This window comes from Somniosus microcephalus, chromosome 2 (assembly GCF_052327205.1).
Source record: "Somniosus microcephalus isolate GS21.2 chromosome 2, FLI_Smic_1.0, whole genome shotgun sequence".
Lineage (NCBI taxonomy): Eukaryota > Metazoa > Chordata > Chondrichthyes > Squaliformes > Somniosidae > Somniosus > Somniosus microcephalus.
Window position 1 is genome coordinate 328,225,513 of NC_140988.1, and position 26,195 is coordinate 328,251,707.

Consider the following 26,195-nt stretch of genomic DNA (forward strand, 5'->3'; position numbering starts at 1 on the left):
GATTTTTGTCTCAGGAACTGCAAAATTCATTCTGTCTTTTCCTCAGTTTATGAATTCAGACAGATCTATAATTAAGCCAGGAAAGAACAAAATCTTTCCCCACAAACTGCTATACACAGAATGATTTTAAGACAGGAGCAATCCTGCACAGTCCACGTGACTCTGTGTGTACATCACTGAGACACCAAACATTGTGTGAATACCTTTCCCCCTTCAAACGACAAGCTGCTGTGAGTACTGAGCTTCTTTTGTAGCTTAGCAACCTACTTTCCTTTGTGTGCTAGCTTTAATATGTCTTGTATCAAACCTTCCAGTAAATTTGATGATGGATATGTACAAAATGGATTCAATTTTGGTTTTATTTTTTGATATCTGGAGTCACATTATATTAGATATTGAAGCTGCGAAGATAGGGCTGCAGTAGCCTAGTGGTAATATTACTGGACTAGCGATTCAGAGGCCTGGACTAATAATCCAAAGAACATGAGTGCAAATATCGCCGTGGCAGTTTGAGAACTTGAATTCAGCATAAAAAATCTGGAAATAAAAAAGCTGGTACCAGTAAAAGTGTCCAGTCTTAACTGCCCTCTGAAGTGACCTAGCAAGCCACTCAGTTGTACCAAACCATTACAAAGAAAAACAAGAATCAAACTTGTCTCCTGACTAATCAATCAATAGCCTCACAGTCATACTTCAAGAATCATGGCCCAGAAATTCGGGTCCCAACGCGTGAGTACGCACGGGGTAATTACGCGTAGGCCCAACAAAAGTGCCGGTTTCGTGCATGCACTGCGCATGCACGGGAAACCGGCACTTCCATTCCCCTGAAAGAAGAGGTTGACAGGTGGAACGCGTGCACCGGAGAGGCTGCGCGTGCGCATTGAACTTACTTTTTTTTGCAGGTTTCTCCGGGAGGGTAAGTCTCCAGCAGTTACACTTCTAAAAAGCAGGCGCAAGGCCTGCTTTTAACAAGGTAAGTGGTGAATTAATTAAAATTAAAACATTTTTTCCACAGGTTTATTATTTTTAAATACTTTAAAGAAAAGTAAGTTTATTTTTAGCCCCGTTAGAAAATGTAATTAATTTTTTCAAAAATTTAAATTATTGTTTAAAAGTTATTTCATGTAATTTATAGTTATTTTAAAAATTTGATTTTTTAAACATTTATTTGAAGCTTTAGTGATGTTTTGGGGCTTATAGTATTTATAGGTTTGACAGCTCTTCCTGTCAAACTTATGAATGAAGCATTCCCTGCTACCATTGGCTCTCCATGGCCCACATGATCCCAGGGGACGCATCAAACTAACTGCGCCCCTGGGATGCGCAAGTACTGCGCGCCGGCAGTTGGAGGAGGCCCAGGATCGGAATTCCACGGGGGCCCACAGCTCAACGTCCGGCGCGCTAGGTAAGTGCAGGTCGGGGGCTTGCACCCGTGGGAAGCCCCCGACCCGAATTTCTGAGCCCATATCTATAACACAACATCCCAAACTCCTTCATCACTATCCCTGAGTATGTCCTGTTTCACCAGCAGGATAGATCCACCAGAGGTGGGGGCACAGAAGGGGAAATTGGCCCTTGGAGTCTTCAACATTGACGGTGGACCCCATGAAGTTTTATGGCAAGGAAACCTCCTGCTAAGTACCACCTACCACCCTCACTCAGCTGGTGAATCAGTAATTCTCTTAACCATCACTTGGTTCTAGCACAGCTACAACACTGGCATCTAACCAACAATGTGAAAAATTGTCCAGGTATATCCTGGCAACCCAGCCAATTACTGCCCTATCAGCTTACTCCCAATCATCAGCAAAGTGATGGAAGGTGTCATCAACAGTGCTATACTCACCAATAACCTGCTCACCGATGCTGTGTTTGGGTTCCGCCAGAACCACTTGGCACCAGACCTCATTACAGCCTTGGTCCAAACATGGACAAAAGAGCTAAATTTCAGATTTGAGGTGAGAGTGACTGTCCTTGATACCAAGAAAGCATTCGACTGAGTGTGGCATCAAGGAGCACTAGTAAAACTGAAATCAATGGGAATCAGGGGGAAAATTCAAGTGGCTGGAGTCATACCTGGCACAAAAAATTATGGATGTGGCTGTTGGAGACCAAGGGCTGGATTTTAATTCAGGGGCAGGTTGGGGTCATGTAATCCGCATTTCGTGTTATCCACATGAATCTAAATCGATGTGGGAGATTGATGCGAATTTAACTTAACTGGCCAATTGAGTTCCAGCGTGTGGGAACCCATGGCAAATGAGTTTTTCCAGTCTGAAAGTCGCCTCCGATGACGTCATCATTGCTGCTGATGTATTTAAGGTCTGCAACAAGCCTTGCTTCTTCTGCAGACTGCCAACCTTTTGGCCTTTGCTGCTACAGGGACCTGGAGTCACAATGGCCAGTGAAAGACCGAGGTCTGCTCCAAGATTTGACGACGTTGCCCTGCAGGCTTTAGTGGAGGGAGCAAGAGCTCATAAGGAGGTGTTCTTCTCTTCATCAGGGAGGAAGAAGCCACCCCAGCAGACCAAGGCTGTGTGGCTGCAAGTGGCAGAGGAGGTCAGCTCCTTATCGGTAACCCGCAGAACCTGGATACAGTGCAGGAAGAGAGTTCATGACCTTCAGCGCACTGGAAAAGTGAGTATGAATTTCCCATCACCCTCAATCTGATCCCCATTACCTTTCCTCATCAGCACTCAGCTTTAGCAATCTCTTCCTCCACATCCCACTTGACACTGACAACCATGCACCCTTACCCATTCCCTTTCTCTTTTGGTCATATTCACCTAACTATTCAACTATGCAGCCCTCACACTCCCTATCACTCTGATGCTATGAAAACAACTGACAACACACAGGGAGGGCCCTTGGTCTTGCCACCTCACTCCATCTTTGTCTCCTTCTAAGTATCTATGCTATGGAAACTCTACACTCACTCCTTCATTCTCACTCAACCTCTACTTGTCTCCCTCATTGCAGGAAAAGAGAGCTCACAATAAGCGAGAAAGAGCGAGGACAGGAGGGGGGCCACCCTCAGTAGCCCACCTCACCCCCTGGGAGGAGGCGGTCCTGGAGATCGTAGGACTGGAAGACGATTCCCAAGTGGGGGACGGACTGAGGGGTGCATCACAGCAAGCTGGTGAGAGAATAGTTTTCCATCTCTCTCATTGACATTGCATGAGTCGCTGATAATGATTCGGAAGCTTTAACAGATGGACTAATGATCATCTGCAATATGCAATGTGCATGTAACCTTGGCATCACATCTCTGACTCTTTCCTTTACTCCCCCACAGGACCATCGCAAGCACCCGTCCCCACTAGCCAGGAGGAACAGCATGAACATCAAGACTCCTCAGAGGAAGCTGCAACCTCTGAGGGCGCAGCATCAGCAGAATTAAGCGCACCCAGCACCAGCGCAGGTGCTCACACCTTGGTGGGACCTGCGGGACATAGAGCAGTGTTGTCACCTGGTGTATCACAGCTCACAAGTGAGCATCAGCAGATTGTGGAGACAGGGACAGCAGTGGAGAGTCCTAGTCGGAGGGCGCAGGACTCTGCCAGCTCGGCTCAGCTGCATGTTGACCCTCTGCCTCTGGGTCCATCCATAAGATCAGCGGTGCTGGAACTCCAGGAACAGGTGCAGGAGTCTCTGGCTCAAATTTGGCAATTAGAGATGGGCATCAATGGCAGCCTTGCTAGTGATGCCCACATGTCAAAAATGAATTAAAATAAATGAATTTCCAATCAATAATCAACTTCTTGTTTAGATTTTTAGATATAGTTGATTGTTATTTTATTTAAAACTTTTTTCAGTCAATTTTGTTGTGGGTATTCACCCTGGTTCCTGTGTCTGTCCCCCACCCCACACATCCCCCATCCCCCCAGGCTGTCTTAGGCATTCACCAATTCCGATCAAGAGGACAGATAGACAATCTGCTCTGTGGCCACATGCAAGAGCAGCCAGGAGATGGGTCTTCCATTAAATTTTTCTTGTCTCCGATGTGTTCCCAAACACTGCACCTGTGGCATCTAGGCATGATTTTATGTATAATTGGGATCCACAAACAGCTAAGCAGGATGGATCACCTTTCTTCTCCTAAAGCAAAGCTAAATAAGAACTGTACAAATGTTTAAACAAGCCCCAGAGAATCGTGGACTTCTCTATTTTTGCAGTGTATCATAGTTTAATTACAGTTAGCCTCTCTCAAAAACTCATTCCCAGTGATCAATATGAAAGCCATATTGTGGTGACAGGCATATTGTACTGAGGGAGGTGGGTGAACTGGAGGCTATAGGAGGCACAGTAACAGCTGCACTCTAGCTGGGGTGGTGATAAAATGAAGTGTTTAGTTGCTCGCAGCAAACAGGCAAAGCTCCCAGCAGCTGTCGAAGGGAAAACGCACTTCGCAAAATATCTTCTCTCCCCAACAAGTACAGCTCGAAAATAGAAATAAAATGTTTAACAACAAGCAATAAGCAGCTAATTAGGTTCGCTCGCATGTTCTGATGTTTATGAGTAATTACTGGCAGGTTCCCTGTGGCGTTGCTCGTGGTGAGTGGGAGTATGCGCGCTGTTCTGTTATGTAACATACAATACATTATCAGGACCACTGATTTATGGCGATCGAATAAGTCACAATGCCTTGTTATTCCAGAGCACTGCGGTGATATTAGTGACATTTTCAAGTTCATGTCCCATGGTTATGTGCATATTTATAGGGAAACTGTAAATTAGTGGCCCTGATTATGGTTACATATTTGTTAAACGAGGAAGTTAATTGTATCCCTTACCTTTTTTAAAACCCAGGATGTTCCAGGTTGAAGGTAGATCAGTTGTAGGAACTGAGTGCAGCAGAATTGTGGAGTTAGTGGGGCTGTGTGGGGTGGTGGTGTTGGGACAGGGTGTGGCAGCGGGAATCCTGGGGTACAGTTATATTGGGGGGGGGGGCAAATTTAAAATTCTCACCTTTGTGTTTAAATCCCTTCATGGCTTCACCCATACCTATCGTTTCTAACCTCTTTCAGTGCTACAACTGCCACACCCTCCAAACTTTCCATTCCTCTGACTCTGGCCTCTTGTGTATCTTCCCCTTGCTTTGTCACACTAATGGCATCTGTGCCTTCAAACACCTAGGCCCCATGCTCTGGAGTTGCCTTCCTAAACCCATCTGCCTCTCTACCTTCCTCTCCTCCTTTAAGACCTTATTTAAAACCTGGCTCTTTGATCAAGCTTTTGGTCACCCCTCCTAATATCACCTTCTTTGGCCCGGCATCCATTTTCTCTTTCGTTACACCTCTGTGAAGTCATAGGGGGAAAAATTCAGTTGGTTTGTGCCTCCCGTTAGTGCCCTAAGAGGGCGCTAATGGGACGCAAAGCAACTAGCGCCCGTGCGCGGCGATGTTTGCGCCGCTCACGAAATTAACTAGACATTTTGCGGCGGTGCTAAACACTACCGCCACGATCTCCTGCGCCGGCAGATCGTGACGTCAGTCGAGTGTGCAATGCCCCGGTAGCGCCCCGGACCAGATATTGAGTGGCGCCCCCTGGCTTACCGCCTGCCGCTAGCAACAACAGGTTGAGGGGAGCATTTTGCAGTCAGGAAGGGACTGGGGGAGCGCTACTTAAAGGCGACCGCTTCCTGCCTTTTTTGTTGGTGACATTTTTACACCACGCATTCTGAGAGAGAGAGGGAGAGAGACTTCTGGAGAGATTCAACGTTGTGTGAAGGAGTTTTGGGTACTGAGCAGCACTTTGCAGGTTCATTTTGATTTACCCTTCCTTTTACAGGAAACTTTCGTTTAACCGGAGGTTTAAAGTCCGGAAAGCTCTATCTACCGGCAAAATTCAGGAGCCGTTTTCTATAAGTTTTTTTACTTCTCGTTGCTTTTTTTTTCCCAGTCAGGCTCTGCAAGGCCTGTAGCTAAGCAACAGCTTCAGCTAGAGACACTTGCAGCTGCAGCCGACTGTTTTGAAGCTGTTGCTAAGCAACAGGGTTTGTTGATTCACACGGAGCTGAAAAGCTCTGTATGTTTTAACATTAGGGCTGGATTATACGGCAGTTTTGATCTAACGGCACCAACTAATCAGTCACCTGCAAACTCATTTTTAATGTGGAAGCAAGTCATCCTCGGTTCCGAGGGACTGCCTAAGAAGAAGAAGACAGCTCCATCATAACCTCCCTGCTCTTATATTCTATGCCTCGGCTAATGAAGGCAAGTATCCCATATGCCTTTTTAACCTTATTTATCTGTCCTGCTGCCTTCAGGGGTCTATGTACATGCACACCCAGGTCCCTCTGATCCTCTGTCCTTCCTAGGGTCCTACCATTCATTGTGTATTCCCTTGCCTTGTTAGTCCTCCCAAAATGCATCACCTCACACTTTTCAGGGTTAAATTCCATTTGCCACTGTTCTGCCCATCTGACCAACCCGTCTATATCTTCCTGTAGCCTGAGGCTACAGTGTCCTGGGATTTCTTTTTACGTTAAAGGCATATCGTGACAGAAATATGACAGTCAAAATAGCAGTAGAATGACAGAAGCATGTGCAACAGGAATGTGCCACAGGTAATAATGGTGGCATTTACAGGAAGTGCACACATACGCAAGACCTTTATTACACTATAGATGTCGGGGGGCAGTGTTCATAGGTTTAGGCATTAAGTTCAGATTAAGGTTTGAAATTCAGATTGTCTGAATTACAAGGTAAACCCAAATTACCACATTTTAAGACAGCTCAGCCCCAGCCAAAAGATCACTACACTGGTGTGAGGATTCTGTTCCTCACACTTGCCATCCTATGGCATTTTTGAATAAGACTATTGTTTTTCCTCTCTATTGAGAAACCTCTGGTCAATGGCCTTCAGGTTCAGGAAACCATCAAGTTTGAAAAGAATAGGAGAAAAGAAGAGATAAATCTAGAACCAGTGATGCAATGATGTCAAGTTTGAAGTTTAAAAGCCTATATTTAAGAATGTCAGCTTAACGGCAAACTGTCCAATTATGTGGATAGATTTATACTGTGGCATTTTTATCAATTAGGAACTATTTTGAGACTGCCCAAATGCACTTCACTTTGGACTCATACAGTTGGCAGAGAGAGGAGAGAATTACTGGAGCTCCTTATGGTTTTATCATTTTGCTTGGTGGGCGGGGCTCCTGCCAGCAGCGTGAACTCAGAAATCTACTCGCAAAAGTTACCGCTAAGGGAGTTGCTCTAATGGTTCACTTATAAAAATAATAAAAAGAACCAAAAACATTGCTAAAAACGAAAACTGAATGACCAATAACAGATATTTTAAGCAACGGGCTTGTCTTAGATTTGATTTTTCCACAGGCATCAGTTACCAGGCAGCATTCATCTAGTTGAAGGGGCAGGTGGAACGTGGGGGGGGGGGGGGAGGGGTGATGGATTTCTCAGTGATTGCTGCCAGTGCCTCACTCCATGATCCTATGAACAGGAGGTATGCTTGCTAGCCAGCAAATGTCAGCTATTGCTTCCTTCCAAGATGGAGCATCCAGCCATCGTGAGGTGCACCATCTGGCAATCAGAGTGGGAAAAATGGCAAGATTCAATGGCAGGCACCACTGAGTGACAGGTAGCCCCCAGGATTTGGACACATAACCATCTGGTTGGGAGGCAATGGAATCTACCACCTGTATACTGGCCTCCCCAGAAAAGATAACCTTGGACCAAATATCGGTTCTGGAAGCAAAAGGGGTTGAAATTATTAGCAGCTTTCAAGGTGGGGGTGGGGCGGTACATCAAAAAGAAAGTAAAATGGAGTCCTTTCAGGCAACTATGGTCATTTCAATTTCAACCTTCAAACTGAGATTGCAGTACTGATCGTAACGATTGCTAGTTAAAGAGCGTCCAGTGTAATACAAACTGTCTAGCAGACATGAGCAGTACAGCAATATGCCTCCTGGCCAGGATAAAAAAATTAAGCCCCAATTTCAAAAATGGCTGCTCTATACTTAAGTCATTTTCCAGTCACTGCCAAAGGGGATGTGAGAGCCAAATATAATACAGTAACAGGCTCCTCCTACAAACAGGCTGGAAGCATGAAGTCAACATCTGCACTTGCCCTGTTGTTTCGTATTGATGGAAACGAATGAGGGAATACCAACAAGGTCAGAGTTTTTTTTGCCACTGAATACAGATCTGTCATGCCTAATAGATGAAGCCCTTTAGTTTTTGAGGTACTCCGGCTGCTAGCAGCAGCCAAGGAGAAAATAGAAAGACGCTCATGCATGAATGCCAATCAGACTGCACGGAATACAATGATGTATTTACATCTGCAAGGCTGTACAGGAAGACAAGAGGTTTAAGCTAGCAGGTCTGGAGAAATTCCAGTCATTCCATTGTTCCCCGCTGTTTTGTTCCAGCAGGGTGGGCATTTAACATAACTGTCAATTAATAAAAAGTGGAAGAGGTCTCATCTCAGGAACGCTAAGTGCCAATGATCCACAAATGTTCAGATAATAAGACCACAATTAAATGATTATTTCAAATCATACTCTACAGTAGCAATTCTACGTTAGTTTGTGTCACAAAATGTACAAATATTAGCTGTCTTTTTGAGCGCCGCACTGTTAAATATCTACTTTAGAGTGTATTACTATGCAATGGCCAGAACGGACCGTGACATCCATTAATCCACATGTGAGACTATGTCCATGAGACAATGTGCTCATTGCCCCTTTTTCTGAACTTAGAAACCGTAAAGAACCAACAGGATGGCTGTGGAAAATAGAAAAAACACAAATTCCATCAGCTATAGGTCTATGTACAGCAGTCCACTGTCCAACATGAACATTCTTGCAGATGATTCAAGTTTACCAATAACAATATTGAAATTTGTGAAGAATACAATTTCTGTGCTGAACTTCAATGGACCACCCATAATGCTGGAAACAGGTAAATATGAAATCCATCCTCAGAACCAAAAGCTCCAAAGGGAACTTTTTATTTTGTTTCTTTTTGCAGTCTATGGCTAATTTGACTGTCCATGTGCCATTAATGGATGCAAAATCCAGCTGACCGCTGCACCCAAATTGCCAATAATAGGCCCCTGGCAGGTTAGGAGCATAAATCCTTAAATAGGCCCTGCCGCTCTTTAATTTTGAGCCCTAAAACTGACACTTACTTGTTAAAGTGTGTTTTTGGCTCCGCTGGTTAAACTGCTAAGAAATTCTATGTTTTTTTAGAGCTTGCAATCTCCTGAACATGGGGTGAAAAATCATGCTGCCAATAAAAAGAAGAGTTTAATTGAAGATAGCACTAAAAAAAATCTTTGCAATCGAATACTGGGTGACATTCCAAAACAAGCTCTTAACTTTAACACCCGGACGTGAGTTCAGCACTGAGACAGCCGGTCCCGTTGGATTGAAGCCTCATCTTTATCTCGCTGGTGAGCCTCCCGCTCGACCTCAGCACGAATCAGTCCCTGGCTGGAGGGAGCAGGAGTGGGATGTCGGTGGCAGGAGGCCACCGCTGAGGACCTTCTGAAAACATCCCCCGCGGTCAAGTAAGTGCGTCGGGGCAGAGGGTACGGAGTGGGGTGGGGGCGTGGGAACCCAGGGCAGGAGAGGCCCTAGGTTTCCTGGGACCCAAGAGACGTTCTCCTGGCCCAAAAAGAAGCATAAAAATCTTGTTTTAATTACTTTCTTGGCCCTCTTCCGCCCAAAACGCACCTTTTAAAATGGCACGGAGCATGAGTGCGGCACACGCAAGGTGAGCACCACCTCGCTGCCCCAATTTTAACCCTTCGCACGCCTCAACAACATTCAGGCTACAGTTGTCAACTCTTCAGGATTGTCCTGGAGTCTCCTGGAATTGAAGGTTAATTTCTTGGACGTTGCTGCGAGCAAACAAAGAGAAACATCGCGAGGGCATTGCAAGAATTGTGGGGGGTTTCATTTTCTTTGAACGCCTTCATTTATTAGTTAGAAAAAAATAATTGGAGAGGGGGAAAAAAAGGCTGTTCGTTGGTGCTTGGAGGCAGGAGGTCACCTGGTGAAACTTCAAGAATAGTATCCAACTAGAGTTGGCAACCCTACTCCGGGCGCATGGGCTTGACATCGGGCTTTTAAATGAAATATCCTATTTTACAGATTAAGTCAATATGTCTCTCAACTTTGCCTGCCCTGTCATTTTTTTAATGAATTATTAGATTTTTGCCATGATTTAAGGTGTCGCGGCCTTTTCTGCCTCCTCTATGCAATTTGTGTAGTGGTAATTCCACTAATTACAGTAAGTAGGTTGGGACTGCTAAATACATAATCGTTCCTGCTGCCCCGAACAACCTTCTGTATTATAATGAGGTCTGAACCAAGGCCGCTTTTTTTGGCATGTGTGAGTTTGCATCACTGCAGTGAAGCATCAGCATGAGATGGAGTCAAAGTACTGTCTAGACATTTTGTCTAATGCTGTCATTAGAAGTCACAAAAAAACATGTGCTGGGGCAAAGGTACATTGTACTGCAAGGTACTTTATACGGCTTCTCTGTTAATGAGGGAGCCAAAAACCATATGTGTGGAATCAGAGGTCAATCTGAATCACAGAGTGAGAGACGCACTGTGGCTGCCTCGGTGGTGAATGCTATTATCTGAAATATCATGAGATTTAGAACGTAAAACTGCTTTGTAAAAAAGAAAATCTCTTCCGTCAAGTTGAAGGATGTTGGTGCTGGGGAATAGAACACTTTCCATTTCAGACACCTAAGGGCAGATTTTTCAATCGTTTTGCCTAATAATTGGGCGTTAAGTGGCCTTTACCTATTGGAAAAAAAGGGCAGAGTTCTGTTATGCCGGACCTCCATCCACTTAGCACCACATCTAATTTCATAATCTGATTTTTCAGTGCCCAAAAAGCAGCCGCTAGTTTCCCAGCAGATGTATATAAATGCGGCCGGAATGATATGATTGCATCATTTATTCAATTTCCCAGCATTCACACTAGCATAGCACGGTTTCATCTACCCACCCATACAAAATGGGCATCCTGGACTGCTGGGGACTAGGCAGTTTACGGAAGTGCATTTAAAGAGTCCTATATGAAAATGGTCAAAGTATTTTGAGCCCGTTTCTGCACCTACTTTCTTTGCTTGTTCTCTATTTCTATTTAAGCACGCAGGATCTTCTGTGCCAGTTGTTGTAGCACTGCCATTTATTTTTCAACAACCACAACAACAGCACTCTGGGTTTCCCATGAGAACCGTCGAGCATTTTGGAGAATTGTCGTAGGTGCATGGCTGGGTTGACTATCTGTGCCATTAATAGATGCAAAACCCAGCTGACAATGAATGGATTTGGGTCAGTCTCGGCAAGTTTTCAGGATCATGGTAATCTGTTGTCGGCTGCATAACTTTATCCCGCAAAGAGGCATCTTCATGGAGATCGGGGAGGAATAATGCAGAAGAGAACCCGTTGCTGGTTGAGAAAGTCATTCAACAAGTTCTCTTAACTCATTAAATTATGTTCCTAGGACAAGAAAAGGCCATCGCGCTTATATGCACTCGGCGCATTTTTTGTTAGAAGGCAAAAAATTGGAGACCTGGCAGCCAATTCAGAAGTCCTCTGTGAAAACTTTTTCTGGGACCCGTCGAAGATGAGCAGGCAAGCCCCAGGACGTGCAGAACAGGAATAATTAGCCTTAGCTCCCATATGCCTGCTTTAGTTTTTCCGAAATTTGTCTAATGCTTTCTTGAATGAAATACATTACCAGTCCTGTCTGCACCTTCCCCATGACCTCCACAAATAGTTTGCTGTACCACAATTCCAAAAGTTTCCTGTGCCTGCCTGTCGCCTGATGGAACATTTCCTGTTTCTTCCGCCTGATGGAACATTTCCTGTTCCTGGAGCCTGATGAAACATTTCCTGTTCCTGCCATCTAATAAAACATGCTCCAGAACCTTTTCAAGAACACCCTCTGTACACACAATAGCTTCAGTTCAATCGAAGTTTTGATAATCCTACAAGCGATGTGTGTGCACCTAGTGTTCGCAGGATGCTTCCCCTTCGTGACAGGTGTGATATATTTTGACTAGCGATCATTCAGGTGCTACGTCAGGTGGCAGGAGTTAAGTGAGATGGATGGCTGCTCTGAGTCCACAGCATTTTGGGATTGATGCAACGTTTGTCCTCCAGAACTGAGCCCTGAAATGAACCACCTGCAGTGATGAATCATTTGTGTTGAGCAGCCTGGTCTTGCATGCTTTCCGGCATGCGTGCAGACATTGGACAGTGCTGGCAGGCGAGCCTGGATGTATCGTTGCTCTGGAAAACATCATCTATGCCCATTCCAGCCAAATGCCTGCTGTGGGGGTTGGCGGGTGGGGGGCGCGTCACTGTCGCACTGTGGGTGCTAATCAGAGCAACAGCAGCCCTGATGGCCTCAATGAGATCAGTGAGAGCCTGATTGATTCTATCCAATCTACAAGCCTGTCGAAGTAGTAAAAGATAGGAACAGGAGTAGGCCATTCAGCCCCTCGAGCCTGTTCTGCCATTCAATGAGATCATGGCTGATCTGCGACTTAACTCCATATACCCGCCTTTGGCCCACATCCCTTAATACCTTTGGCTAACAAAAATCTATCAATCTCAGATTTAAAATTAACAACTGATCTAGCATCAATTGCCGTTTGTGGAAGAGAGTTCCAAACTTCTACCGCCCTTTGTGTGTAGAAGTGTTTCCTAATTTCACTTCTGAAAGGTCTAGCTCTAATTTTTAGACTATACCCCCTAGTGCTAGACTCCTCAACCAGCAGAAATTGTTTCTCTCTATCTACCCTATCTGTTTCCCTTAATATCTGGAAAACTTCGATCAAATCACCCTTTAATCTTCTAAATTCTAGGGAACACATCCCTAATTTGTGTAATCGCTCCTCATAAGTTAACCCTTGAAGTCCGGGTATCATTCTGGTAAAACTACACTGCACTCCCTCCGAGGCCAATATATCCTTCCTAAGGTGGGTGCCCAGAACTGCTCACAGTACTCCAGGTGTGGTCTAACCAGGGTTTTGTATAGCTGCAGCATAACTTCTGCCATCTTGAATTCTAATCCTCTAGATATAAAGGCCACCATTCCATTAGCCTTTTTGATTATTTTCTTTACCTGTTCATGACATTTTAATGATCTATGTACCTGGACCGCCCCCACCCCCCCCCCCCCCCAAAGTCTCTTGGGACCTTCACTGTTTTTAGCTTTTCAACTTTACTTTGGAATGCAGGGCCTCTACACAGTCGTCTGCACATTTGTGTGGTGATATGTATTGATTAGCCATAGGTATTCTGCCAGGTTACTGGGCCCACCTACAGATCCATTTGATGTTGCAAAATGCTCCATGGTAGCCAGCAGTGTTTGAAAACCTGCAAGCGAGGCAGCGTACATGCAATGAATGGACTCCTCCCCACAAGCCAGCATTTCCAGTATGCCGCTACCACAGTCCCCAGTAACTGCATCAAGGCATCAATGCTCAGAAACATCCCATTAGTCAATGCAGCATGCAATGCTGGCCCTCACAACAGGAGGTTCCTGGTCCTCTGCAGTCACCATCACCTGCTCCTGCTCACTTGTGCCATGTGTCCAGCACAGGGACTTTCCTCGGGTTCACTCTCTAAATCCTCAGGGTGCACATGTCAGTTAGATATGGAATAATTTCCCTCTGCTCTATCCTAACAGGGGCACTTGAAATTGCAAGCAGCCAGTTGCCTTGGAAAAATCCAATAAGGAATATAGGAGAAACTTGCTATCTTGTGGAGTAGTTGAAGTGCATAGATGCATTTCAGGGGAAGCTAGATAAGTACATGAAGGAGAAAGGAATAGAAGGATATTATGTTGATAAGCTGAGATGAAGTAAAGTCAGAGGAGGCTCATGTGGAGCATAGACCTACTGGGTCAAATGGCCTGTTTTGTGCTGTAGATACTGTGGTCCGGATTTTGCACTGAAAATAACGGTGAGGCTGACAGCACTCACCATTTCTATGGAGTAAATCGGACAGCAACTTCTGGCGTACGCACATGCACAGTTAAACGTGGAAATCCAGAAATTGCTGTCCAAGTTACCCTGCTCCTCCACAGCCTGCTCTACACTGGTACCTCGCTGATAGACTCAGCATTGAATTAAATGTAAGGGCGTGAAGTTGCAGTACTTACTCATTAGTTACTCACTATATCCGCCAGAAAAAGTTAGGGCTGGTGCATTCAGGTGTAAATGAAATTTTAACAGCATGATAAGTCATAATTACTGCCAAATAGCCTCTCTGGCACTGGAAATTTAATTTTTCAAGTGTGGAGTCCCATTCCTTCAGAATTTAATTAGTGTTGGAGATTTTTTTTAAATTTAAATAAAAAATTTTTTTAAACTTTTTCTGTCTGCCTCTTTTCTCTCTCTCTCTCTCTCTTAATCCCATCATAAGAACATAGAACATAAGAAATAGGAGCAGGAGTAGGCCATTTGACCCTTCGAGCTTGCTCCACCATTCAATAAGATTATGACTGATCTTTTACCTCAACTCCACTTTCCTGCACTATCCCCATATATCTTTATTTCCCAATCTTTAATTTGCTTTCTGTACATGATTTAAAATCTAATTTATACTTCCTGCTTTATGCCTCCTGGTTTAGACTCGGCATGCCTCATTGAAGATTCTTCAATCTGGTAAGCATTCTCCAAGGCGGCCTTTGAGACACACGACAACGCGAAATCGTCGAGCAGAAACTGATAGCCAAGTTCCGCACCCATGAGGACGGCCTCAACCGAGATCTTGGGTTCATGTCACGCTACATGTAACCCCACCTGACGTAGGGTCATCCAGACTCGAGTCGTCGTTGGCTTGTTCTCTCCACACAGATGCGGCCGGACCTGCTGTGACTTCCAGCAAAAAAAAATGTTTTTTGTCCTTTTTTGTTTTTCATACAGACCCCAGCATCTGCAACATTTGACCCCTTGTGACCCCACCTCATTGTTCTTTGATGTAATGTTTTCCTGACTGACCTGTTTGGACACCATTTACACCTTTGATTGCTGTGATTATCTCTCTGCCGAGGTGTGATAAATGGCAGTTAGAAAGATTACCTGTAAACATCTGACATTATTCTCTGACTATATAAGCTGTGTTTTTATGCATCTCTCCACTTCACCTGACGAAGGAGCAGCGCCCCGAAAGCTTGTGATTTCAAATAAAGCTGTTGGACTATAACCTGGTGTTGTGTGATTTCTTACATTTGTCCACCCCAGTCCAACACCGGCATCTCCACACCATCAATCTGGTTGGTTGAAGAGCCATGCTGTTGTTTAGCCTGCTCACAGACACCACAGATCCCCTGTAGAGGGCGCCGTGCTGGATCAGATGTCCGATGACAGCAAGTCTACACACAAATACCTGCAAAAACTCTGGGGAGCTGTCAGGGTAGTGAATGGCATGCGCCGTTCCTTCACCGCTGACAGCAAAATCCGGGCCTATGTAAACACTATTGAAAATTTAGGATGTAAACTGTGGGGGCCTGCAATGCTACACGAGTACCATCTATTGCACCTTGAACTTTGGAGAACCCAACAACTTGTTAAAGGTATGGCTTTACCACACTCCTGCCTGGCTGACGTGAAACATTGAATGAATTCCCATACTCTTCCAAAAATGGTGTCAGTGATCTGATGAACGAATACCTGGATGGTGACGGCTTGCACCTTTAATGTAGAAAAAATGTTTCAAGGTGCTTCATAGAGGCATATGGAAAAATTGGATGTCACGCTAAAGGGGAGACCTTCATTGCACCAAGGGTAGTTCATCATGATGAGATAAAAAAAATGGCGCATCTGTTGCCAACATCAACTGATACTTGGGGAAGTGCTTCACTTTTGAGCTTGGAGAAGCTTCAAAGGTGATTGCTGGAAATGGCAAGAGAGCTTTTGGAGTGGAGGCTTTTGCTGTTCACGCGGTCAGAACTGACCCTCCCTCTGACAGTCTGAGAGATTGTGAAAGCACCGGGAAATATTTCCACCATCACAAGGTAAGAGGTTCTGAGTTACAGTTATGGGATTCACAAGGAGCAGGACAGGATGGAAGAAAGGAGGGTGAGGCAGCATTTGAGGAAGATGTATCCGACAAGATATTATTTCTCTGAAGGACTTGCAGGCCACACAGATCTTACACCTCTGTGTAAGGAGAGTGTGCATCACCAGAGGCCACTGGAGAGTTCTGTCATCTTCTGTATGAAGACCTGCTGCGAGATCACTTGCCTGGACAGCTCTGACTGTGGTGTTACCACCGCACTCAACATTTATGCAACTAGCTCATTTCAAGCAGCCACAGGGAACCTGTGTAACATCACCTCAGGTAATCTTCTCCAGCCCTACAACCACCCCTTCCTCCCCCAGAACTCTCCGTTCCTGTGACTCTAACCTCTTGTGCATTCCCCCTCCCTTCGTCTTACCATTGGCAGCTGTTCCTTCAACTGTCTAGGCCCCACGCACTGAAATTCCCACCCTAAACCCCACCGCCTCTTCACCACTCTCTCCTATATTGACCCTCCTTAAAACCTACCTCTTTGATCAAGCTTTTGGTCATCCCTCCTAATATCATAGAACCATACAATGCAGAAAGAGGCCCTTCAGCCCATTATGCCTGTGCTAGCTCTTTGAAAGAGCTATCCAGTTAGTCCCACTCCCCTGCTCCTTCCCCATAGCCCTGCGATATCCCCTTCTCTGGCTCGCCATCTATTTTTATCTGATTACATCTCTGTGAAGCACCTTGGGACCTTTTACTATATTAAAGGCATTATGTAAACACAAGTTGTTATGATGATAGCCTTTAATGGCTGCTAATGAAAATGCATTCGAAAGAACTGCAATTTTTAAAGCCTGTGAATTCCCACAATTACAATGGACTCTTTCCAAATTTCTTGACGAAAGAGGACAATCTAGCTCCCAAGCTAAATAACCTACTTATACCATCACCTATTCCTCTCATTGTTTGCACTAATTGAAATCAGACCCACAATTTCGCCTTCAGATTAAAATGTGTCAAATGATGACAGTAGGTAAATGAAGCCTCAGTAAGATTTGTTGGGGTACGTGCTCTGATGAGCCATGCATTGGGTGAATTGTTCCACTGACAAAAGAGAAAGGTATTAAGAGAACAATCTTTGGACTGAGTTCCTGAAACAGCCAATAATAGGCTTCTCTGGAAGCACTGTTGAAAGTCTTGTTGGCGTCATCAGTGAATTCATGGGTCAACAGACTACACTGGTAAACTCTTACAGTCTGCCTCATTTTACACGGATAGGTAGCTTGGCTATTTCCCCCCCCCCCCCCAATTTTTCCCTTCTCTTCAGCTGGCTTGGGCTCCCACTAATGATCCTTAACCAATGGCCCCGCAGGGCATCAGGCGAGGAGAGGATTGGCTTTGACTGGGAGGTCACCCCAAAAACCGCTCCACTCAACAGTTGAATAGCCTGCCAACAATCACCATTTAAAGCCATCGAAGAAGAATGGCCGCTCAGGTAGCAACCGATGACTTGATTATGTGGCTGAGAAAAAATAAGGCCACTGGGAATTAAAAATGTAACTCTTCGAACCGAATACACTGGGGTAGATTTTCGTCTTTACAATTTGGACATAAAGCATCACCTGGGCGGAGCACAGAGAGGAAAATCAGGTGAGGAGGATTGCACACCTGCAACCTTCACCACAGGGACTGCAGTGGTTCAAGAAGGCGGCTCACCACCACCTTCTCAAGGGCAATTAGGGATGAGCAATAAATGCTGGCCTTGCCAGCGATGCCCACATGAACGAATAGTAAAAAAAAATGGCACACCATGATTTCCCTTTATTCATTTGAATGGAAAGAAAATTGGACAGGCTCTACAATAGGCATTTTAAGCCCAATTTCCCTCTGCTCTCCACTCAGGTGATCTTTTGTGCGCAAATGGTAAAGAAAAAAATCTACCCTGATAGCTTTACATACTTATAATGATACATAGACATCTATTTCTGCTGTCTATGTTTAGAATCATATATTTACCATGTTTCTACCTCTCTAGCCTGGAAGTTGCTGTTGCTTACGTTATTTTATGAACAAAATGTGCTACATCAAATTATTTTGTTTTCTGTTTATGTAATTTATTTGGGCATATGTACAAAAGGAATCATATCAAGCTTTACTGATGATTCTAAACTGGGGAGCATTGACATCAGTGGATTATAGCAAGACATAAAGCAGCTTAGCAGATATACAATTCACTGCAGAGAAATGTGAAACAATAGGCTATATATTCTGATCCCTACGGGTGTGTACGTGCTGAAAACTGGCATTTCCGATCTGTCAAGAATGCTCTTGACAGATCGGACGCCTGCCCTGGAGAAGGGCCTCTGTGGGCGGGAAGTCCCGCTTTCTGCAGAACCTCCGCCCGCAGAAAACCCTTAGAAATCTTACGCCTGGTAAAAGCAGACGTAAGGCCTGTTTTTACCAGCATAAGAGTTGAAAAAAGTAAAAAAAAAAAATGTTTTTACTCATTTATAATTTAAAAATACTTTTAAAAAAAGTTTATTTTTAGCCCCGTAAAAAACTTTAATTATTTTTTTCAAAAAATTAAATTTTTGTTTAAAAATGTAATTTATTGTACTTACATTTTTTTTAAATCACATTTTTAAAGAGTTGAATTTAATGTTTTACAGTGTTTTTGGGGTGATCTCCATTCATATATTTGACAGGTCTGTCAAGTGTATGAAGGGAGATTCCCTTCTCCTTTTGGCTCCCCATGGCCCACATGATCCCAGGGATGCTTGCAAACCGCATTTCGAGTTGGAGAGGCCCAGGAACGGAAGTATATGCACCTCGGGAGCCCTCGGGTAAGTCCATAGATTTTTTTCCAGGTCGGAGGCCTACGCACGCAGGAAGCCTCCGATCGGAAAGTACAGCCCAGTATATTTTGGGGAACACAAACAATATTTAAATTATAAGACTTTTAATAGAGTGGAGGAACTGATCCAGGGATGCAGATACGTACATCTTTAAAGGTCGTTGTGGAGGTAAAATGTCCATATAAAGGCAAATGGAATTCTAGGTTTTATATACTGGGGAATTGAATACAAAAACTAGGAAGTGAAATTGAGTTTTTATTAATTATAGGCCACTGTTGGAACATTGGACGCAGTTCTTGGAATTCTATTATAGGAAGGATAGTAGAAAGGGTACAGTGAAGACTCACTGGAATGATACCAGTAATGGAACGTTGTAGTTCTTAAGAAAGGCTCAGAATATTGTGTCTTCTTTTCACTGGAACAGAGAAAGCTGGAGGGGGGGGGGACCTAATAAAGGATAATTAGCAAAAAGTTGTTTTCACTGGTTCAAGGAGATATAGGAGTAATTAATTAAATTAAACTCAGACATATCCTCTCTGCCAGATTACCACCAGGTAGTGAAGATGAACATTTTCCCACAGACTCCAGATTATCACTAGAAGAATTAAGGGGGAAGTTAGAAGTATTTATTTTTTCACACATAGCATTATTTGAACATGGCACACTTTACCAGAAGTGACTATTGAGGCAGCGACTATAATATCATTTAAAAAGGTATTGGTGTAGTCTTTAAAAAGGAAGAACATAAAAATGCATGGAATGGGCAGAGAAATCAGATTAAAGTAGGTAGATTTAGCTCAAGAGCTAGGACCAGTCAAATGGCCTCATTCTGTGCTGGAACTTCTTTGATTCTGTGAAATGCATCTCTCCACTGCTTCAATGGAGGCATTAATCTGAAATATCACCACCATTAGCATAGTGGAAAGAGGAAATTGATTTGAGTATATTAAGAAAGTGCATAATAATATTGCCAAGTCATTTCTGGCCTTATATCTACGTGCATTAAGTCTCTTTCAGTGTCTATCTATTGCTGTTTATCTTGCCTGTCTGTCACTGTCTGCTATGTCTTTATCTAGCTTTCTCCCACTGACTATATGCCAAATATTTCAGTTTTCTATATATTAATTTTTACATATGCCTTCTACTGTCATGGTGAAAATTGCACAATTTTTGACCACCAATTTATTTAATCTCCTTAGGGAAGTAAATAACCAAAGGGAAAACTTCAAGATAAAGGTCTGAATTTCTGAAAGAGCTCCAAGGGCAACGTAACAAAACTCCAGGATATTAAACTAATATCTGCATTATTTTACCCTGACTAGTTACATGCCACGAATTACATTCCCGTGGTTCTAGCAGCACAAGAACTATTGCATTTCCGAGAACCTTTGCAATATTTATTCTTGTAACTTCCAGTTTTGTTTTCAATCAGATAGCCATCCTGCTCCTTTTATTAAGAGGAGTTAACATTAACTGCTTCTACTGGTAGGCTACTCCTTATTAATATTACTTTCTGGGAAAGAAGCATTTTTCGTAATATCTAGTTTTACTTGAGGTTTGTTAATTTGTACTTATGTCCTCTAGTTTTTAGATCAAGGTTTAAATTAAATAACATAATCCGCAGTTCTCGCTATTTTAAGGGCTATTACTTCAACGTTGTTTTCTCCAATAAAAATGAGCCCAATTGAGTATTTTGCGATTTATGGCACAATGTCCTGAAATCATCCTAATTGCTCGTCTCTGAGCTCTCTTTGAAGGTAAGGTGTCCAATATGGCAATTTTATAAAATATGGTCCTTACCAATGAGCCATTCAGGTTTTTGAACAAACCGATTAATGGTGGGATTGTGCAAAATCAATATTATTAGGTTCAAATAATGTGTTTCAATTTATAATCAAATGCTCTTGAAAGCTCATCCCAGTACTTGATTAATCTTGATTATAACAACATTACACTGACCTTCAGTGAATAATCAATGGTCACAACCAAATCCTTTTCCTCCTCTATTCTCACAAAGGGACACACATTCCATTTATATATATTCATATACTAATATGTAAAACGGGTGATAGCCAATGGAAATTGAAGGCAATGGAAATAAAAACCGGGAGGGATGTAAAACGGGTAGCCGGCTCGCTATCACCCGTTGTATGCTATCGTACAAAATCAATATCTACCCCTATTTTTGTTCAATATTATTCTACCTCACTTCAATAATAACCTAATTTTGTTCACGAACACATCATTTAAGTTCAAGAACATGCTTACATCAATAACATGACATCTTCTTCCAATCGTATGTCATCTTACACCAGTAGATCGCCATCGTATTTCATTAGCCCACTACCATAATTCAACAGCAGCCATATTAGTTCAACAGGAATTCAACTTCAATCAAACACCGTACTTCAAAACAAAGCAATTCACTTGAATTGTACTTTTTCTACTTCCATCACATGACAACTTCAATCAATTTTGTACTCTAACATTTAGACAACTTACTTCAATCATAAGATATAGAACTTCAATCTTGCAGCCCCTAAGTTCAGTAAGACATATGACATCAATAGTACGCCATCCACATTATGGCTGGAATTTTGCCGGTGCTCAGTGGACGGGATCGGTGGTGAGTCGACAGTTAAATGTGAATTGATCACGCACACTTGTCTTTCCTGATGTCAGGTCTGCCAGTGCTGAGCAGACCCGACAGGCAGCAGCGGGGGAGCCAAAGAATGGTTTTAAACTTACCTTTTGAATTTGACAGCTTGCCCACGGGTTTCATGCTGTTGCTAGACCATGTCTGTGAAGCTGAAGCAGGAGGTCAGTGGCCATTGAATCAGCTGATAAGTTGACAGCGTCAAATGTACAGTAAAAGCTCCCACCTGACAGAGATATCTTCCCTCAGCCACAAGCTCTTCCTCGCTGCATTTCAACAACAGATTCACCATGCTGCAAGTCTTTACACAAGTCTCCATGCAGTCTGAGCTCATTACCTCTCTCACCGTTGACAGATCGCTTCTGTCATTTCTACTTCACCTGCCATCTATTCCATCACCTTTATACTCTCTCAACTTGGTCCTCAGAATCCCACCACGATCAGCCCCAGCACCAGGCACACCAGCAGCACCAACAACAACACCAACCTTCTCCGCAATCACCTGATGCTGCATCAGCACCCGAGCACATTGCTGCCTGGGAGGCCAAAGATGGCATCACCATGGCCAGATTTACTTCACTTGATGCTGTACACCTTGGCGGCCACATGATGCGCCAGGTTGGCACCATCCCACACCAACACCATAAAGCACCCCTACAATGCCAAAGCCATTCCTTTCACACTCATCAGCATTGTGGGGGGTTACCGTTATGTCTCACCATTCACTGGAACTCACTAAGACACTTCCAAAGGTTCACACAAATCTGTCCAGGAACGGAAAGTGTTGAAAATAAAGATTTCAAAGTTTGACAATACATTAGCAGAAACTTTACATGAACATTGGCTAAAACATCCAAATGCCTACCCTTGTGTGTTGTTAGTTGGTATGATTGGACTAGGATGAGGGTGAGTGTGAGGGATGGCTAGTGAGATGGGGAAGTGATAATGTAGATCAAGAGGGATGGGTGGAGGTGCAAGGTAAGTTGGTGTGAGTAAGGATGTGCAGGGTTAGGGGAGGGAAGGCAGAGAGACGTGGATGTGATCAGTGGCACAGCAGGATGCGGTTGAGTGTGGTTTTGCAGTAACGTTTCATTAGCTAATGAGATCATTGAAACGTTTGCACCTCTGCACGCGGATCCTCCTGACGACACCCCTGCTTGTGCCCTCCTCTGCAATGTGCAACCAGGCTGCGTTAGTGTCCTTAGGAAGTCTCTTCCACCCATTGGAAGGGAAGAGGACCTCCCTGTGTGTTGTGACTCCCTCCATAAGCATATGGAGGGAGTCATGGGAGAACCTGGGTGCAGCCGTGCACCTCTGTGCAGCCATTGTCGGTGTTTGCAGTACTTCAATACTGTAGAACACTGACAGCACAAATGTCAAACTAAATTTGGGCATGGTCCCTTTAAGGAAACCGGCGTCAAATGACGTCACCAGACCCGCTTCCTCTAATTGGCCGGGAAACTCGCTGGGCTGGCTTAACAAGCCCCATTGAGGGAAAATCATTTCAGAGTCCGGGATGGAGCCAGCAGTGGAGCCGAGACCCGTCATCGACATCGCCCGCCATGGACAGCAAAATCGTGCCCTATATTTCACATCAATGGAACATCAAAATTCAAGAGATCACAATCCAGCTTCAATTCTGAATGATCTTACTGCAATATACATAAGACTTCAGAAACACTTCTTCTTTTCAACCATATATTATCATATACTGTAACCATACATTATTCTAAATTACAACAGAGACTACACTTCAAAAGTACTTCAACAATAACAACTTGCATTTATATAGTGCCTTTAATGTAATAAAATGTCCCAAGGCACTTAACAGGGGTGTTCTCAAATAAAATTTGACACCGAGCCACATAAGGAGATATTAGGGCAGATGACCAAAAGCTTGGTTAAATAGGTAGGTTTTAAGGAGGGTCTTGAAGGAGGAGAGAGAGGTATAAAAGCGGAGAGATTTAGGGAGGGAATTCCAGAGCTTATGGTCTAGGCAGCTGAAGGCATGGCCGCCAATGGTGGAGCAATTAAAATTGAGGATGTGCAAGAGGCCAGAATTGAGAAGTGCAGAGATCTCGGAGGGCTGTAGAGCTGGAGAAGGTAGCAGAGATAGGTAGGGAAGAGGCCATGGAGGGATTTGAAAACGAGGATGAGAATTTTAAAATTGAGTCATTGCCGGACCAGAAGCCAGTGTTGGTCAGTGAGCACAGGGGTGATGGGTGAACAGGACTCAGCTTGGCTCAACAGTAGCACTCTAATTTCCAAGTCAGGAGTTTGAGTTAAAACTACAGGACTTGAGCGCATAATTTAGGCTGTCACTCCAGTACTGAGGGAGTGCTGAATTGTTGGAGGTTCTGGCTTTCAGATGAGATGCTACACTGTTCAGGTGGATGTAGAAGATTACTCAAAGATAGCAGGGTTTTCTCCTGGTGTCCTTGCCAACATTCATCCCTCAACCAACATCTCCAAAACAGATTATCGGGTCATTTATCTCATTAGCTGTCTGTGGGAGCTTGATATTCAGAAATTACCTTTGTGACATCCTGAAGACATGCAAGTTCTATGCAGAGGCAAGTTATTTCTTTATTTAACTTAGGCACAGTTTTGAAATGAACATGCCTTACAACGAGAGATTAGAAGAAACTTATTTTCTTACAAAGAAGTATGTCTCAGCAAATGCAGTTGAGGCTGAGTCAATTCACTTTCAAAAAGGAGCTTGTTCAATACCGGAATTCATTGGGAATAGGATTATTGGTTATAGGAATAGGTCGAGACTGAAATAATCAATCATTCCACATGACATGATGGTCCTGTGCTAGGCTGGTGAGAATTTTGTCTCGAGACAGTAGCAGACTGTTGTTGACTAATGAACATATGGGAATGCATTAACATTCTGGGCTGTAACTTTCAGGAATCAGAGGGGGTTTATACTGGATTTCCCTCCAGGAGAGTAACTAGGTGTGGTAGAGTTTACGACATGGTACATTGCACATGGTCTGTTGATAGAGGGGGAGAAAGGGATAAACCGAGTAATTACAAGCCTGTCAGCCTAACCTCGGTGGTGGGCAAATTATTGGAAAAAATTCTGAGGGACAGTATTAATCGTCATTTAAAAAGGCAGGGATTAGTCAAGGACAGTCAGCATGGATTTGTTAAGAGAAGGTCGTGTCTGATTAACTTCACTGACTTTTTTGAGGAGGGCTGATGAGGGGTAGCGCGTTTGATGTAGTCTACATGGATTTTAGCAAGGCTTTGGACAAGGTCACACATGGCAGATTGGTCAGAAAAGTCGAAACCCATGGGATCCAAGGGAAAGTGGCAAGTTGAATCCAAAATTGGCTCAGTGGCAGGAAGCAAAGGGTAATGGTCGACAGGTGTTTATGTGACTGGAAGGCTGTTTCCAGTGGGGTTCTACAGGGCTCAGTACTAGGTCCCTTGCTTTTCGTGGTATACAGAAACTCTCGTTTAAACGGCACCAAATATCCGGAAATCTCTATTAACCGGCAAAATTCAGGAGTAGGTTCAGGTAAGTTTTACTGTATATTAGTGGCCATATAACCGGGGTTCCTGCACCTGTGGCCATGTAACAGGGACTCCTGGATCTGTGGCCGTGTAACTGGTGTGCTGTGTAACGGGGCTCTCGTACCTTGGTAGGTATACCTCTAAGCTATCCGGATTTTTTAATCAACCGGCACCATCCCAGTTCCGTAGGTGCCGGATACCAAAGAGTTTCCTGTATATCAATGATTTAGACTTCAATGCAGAGGGCATGATTAAGAAGTTTGCAGATGATACAAAAATTGACCATGTGGTTGATAGTGAGGAAGAAAGCTGTAGACTGCAGGAAGATATCAATAGACTGGTCAGGTGGGCAGAACAGTTGCAAATGGAATTCAATCCAGAGTAGTGTGAGGTAATGCATTTGGGGAGGGCTAACAAGGCAAGGGAATACACTATAAATGGTAGGACACTGAGAAGTGCAGAAGATCAGAGGGATCTTGGAGTGCATATCCACAGATCCCTGAAGGTAGCAGGACAGGTAGATAAGGTGGTTAAAAAGGCATACGGAATACTTTCCTTTATTAGCAGAGGTATAGAATATAAGAGCAGAGAGATTATGCTGGAGCTGTATAAAACACTAGTTAGGCCACAGCTAGAGTACTGCGTACAGTCCTGGTCACCACATTACAGAAAAGATGTGATTGCACTAGAGAGGGTACTGAGGAGATTTATGGGGCTATTGCCAGGACTAGATAATTTTAGCTACGAGGAAAGATTGGATAGGCTGGGGTTGTTTTCTTTGGAACAGAGGAGGCTGAGGGGAGATCTAATTGAGGTGTATAAAATTCTGAGGTGCCTAGATAGAGTGGATAGGAAGGACCTATTTCCCATAGCAGCGAGGTCAAAAACCAGGGACATAGATTTAAAGTAAATGGTAGTAGGATTAGAGAGGAGTTGAGGAGAATTTTTTTTAACTAGAGTGTGATGGGGTCTGGAACTCACTGCCTGAAAGGGTGGTAGAGGCAGAAACCATCATCACATTAAAAAAGTACTTGGATATGCACTTGAAGTGCCGTAACCTACAGGGCTAAGAGCTGGAAAGTGGGATTAGACTGGATAGCTCTTTTTCGGCTGGCACAGAAACGATGGGCCAAATGGCCTCCTTCTG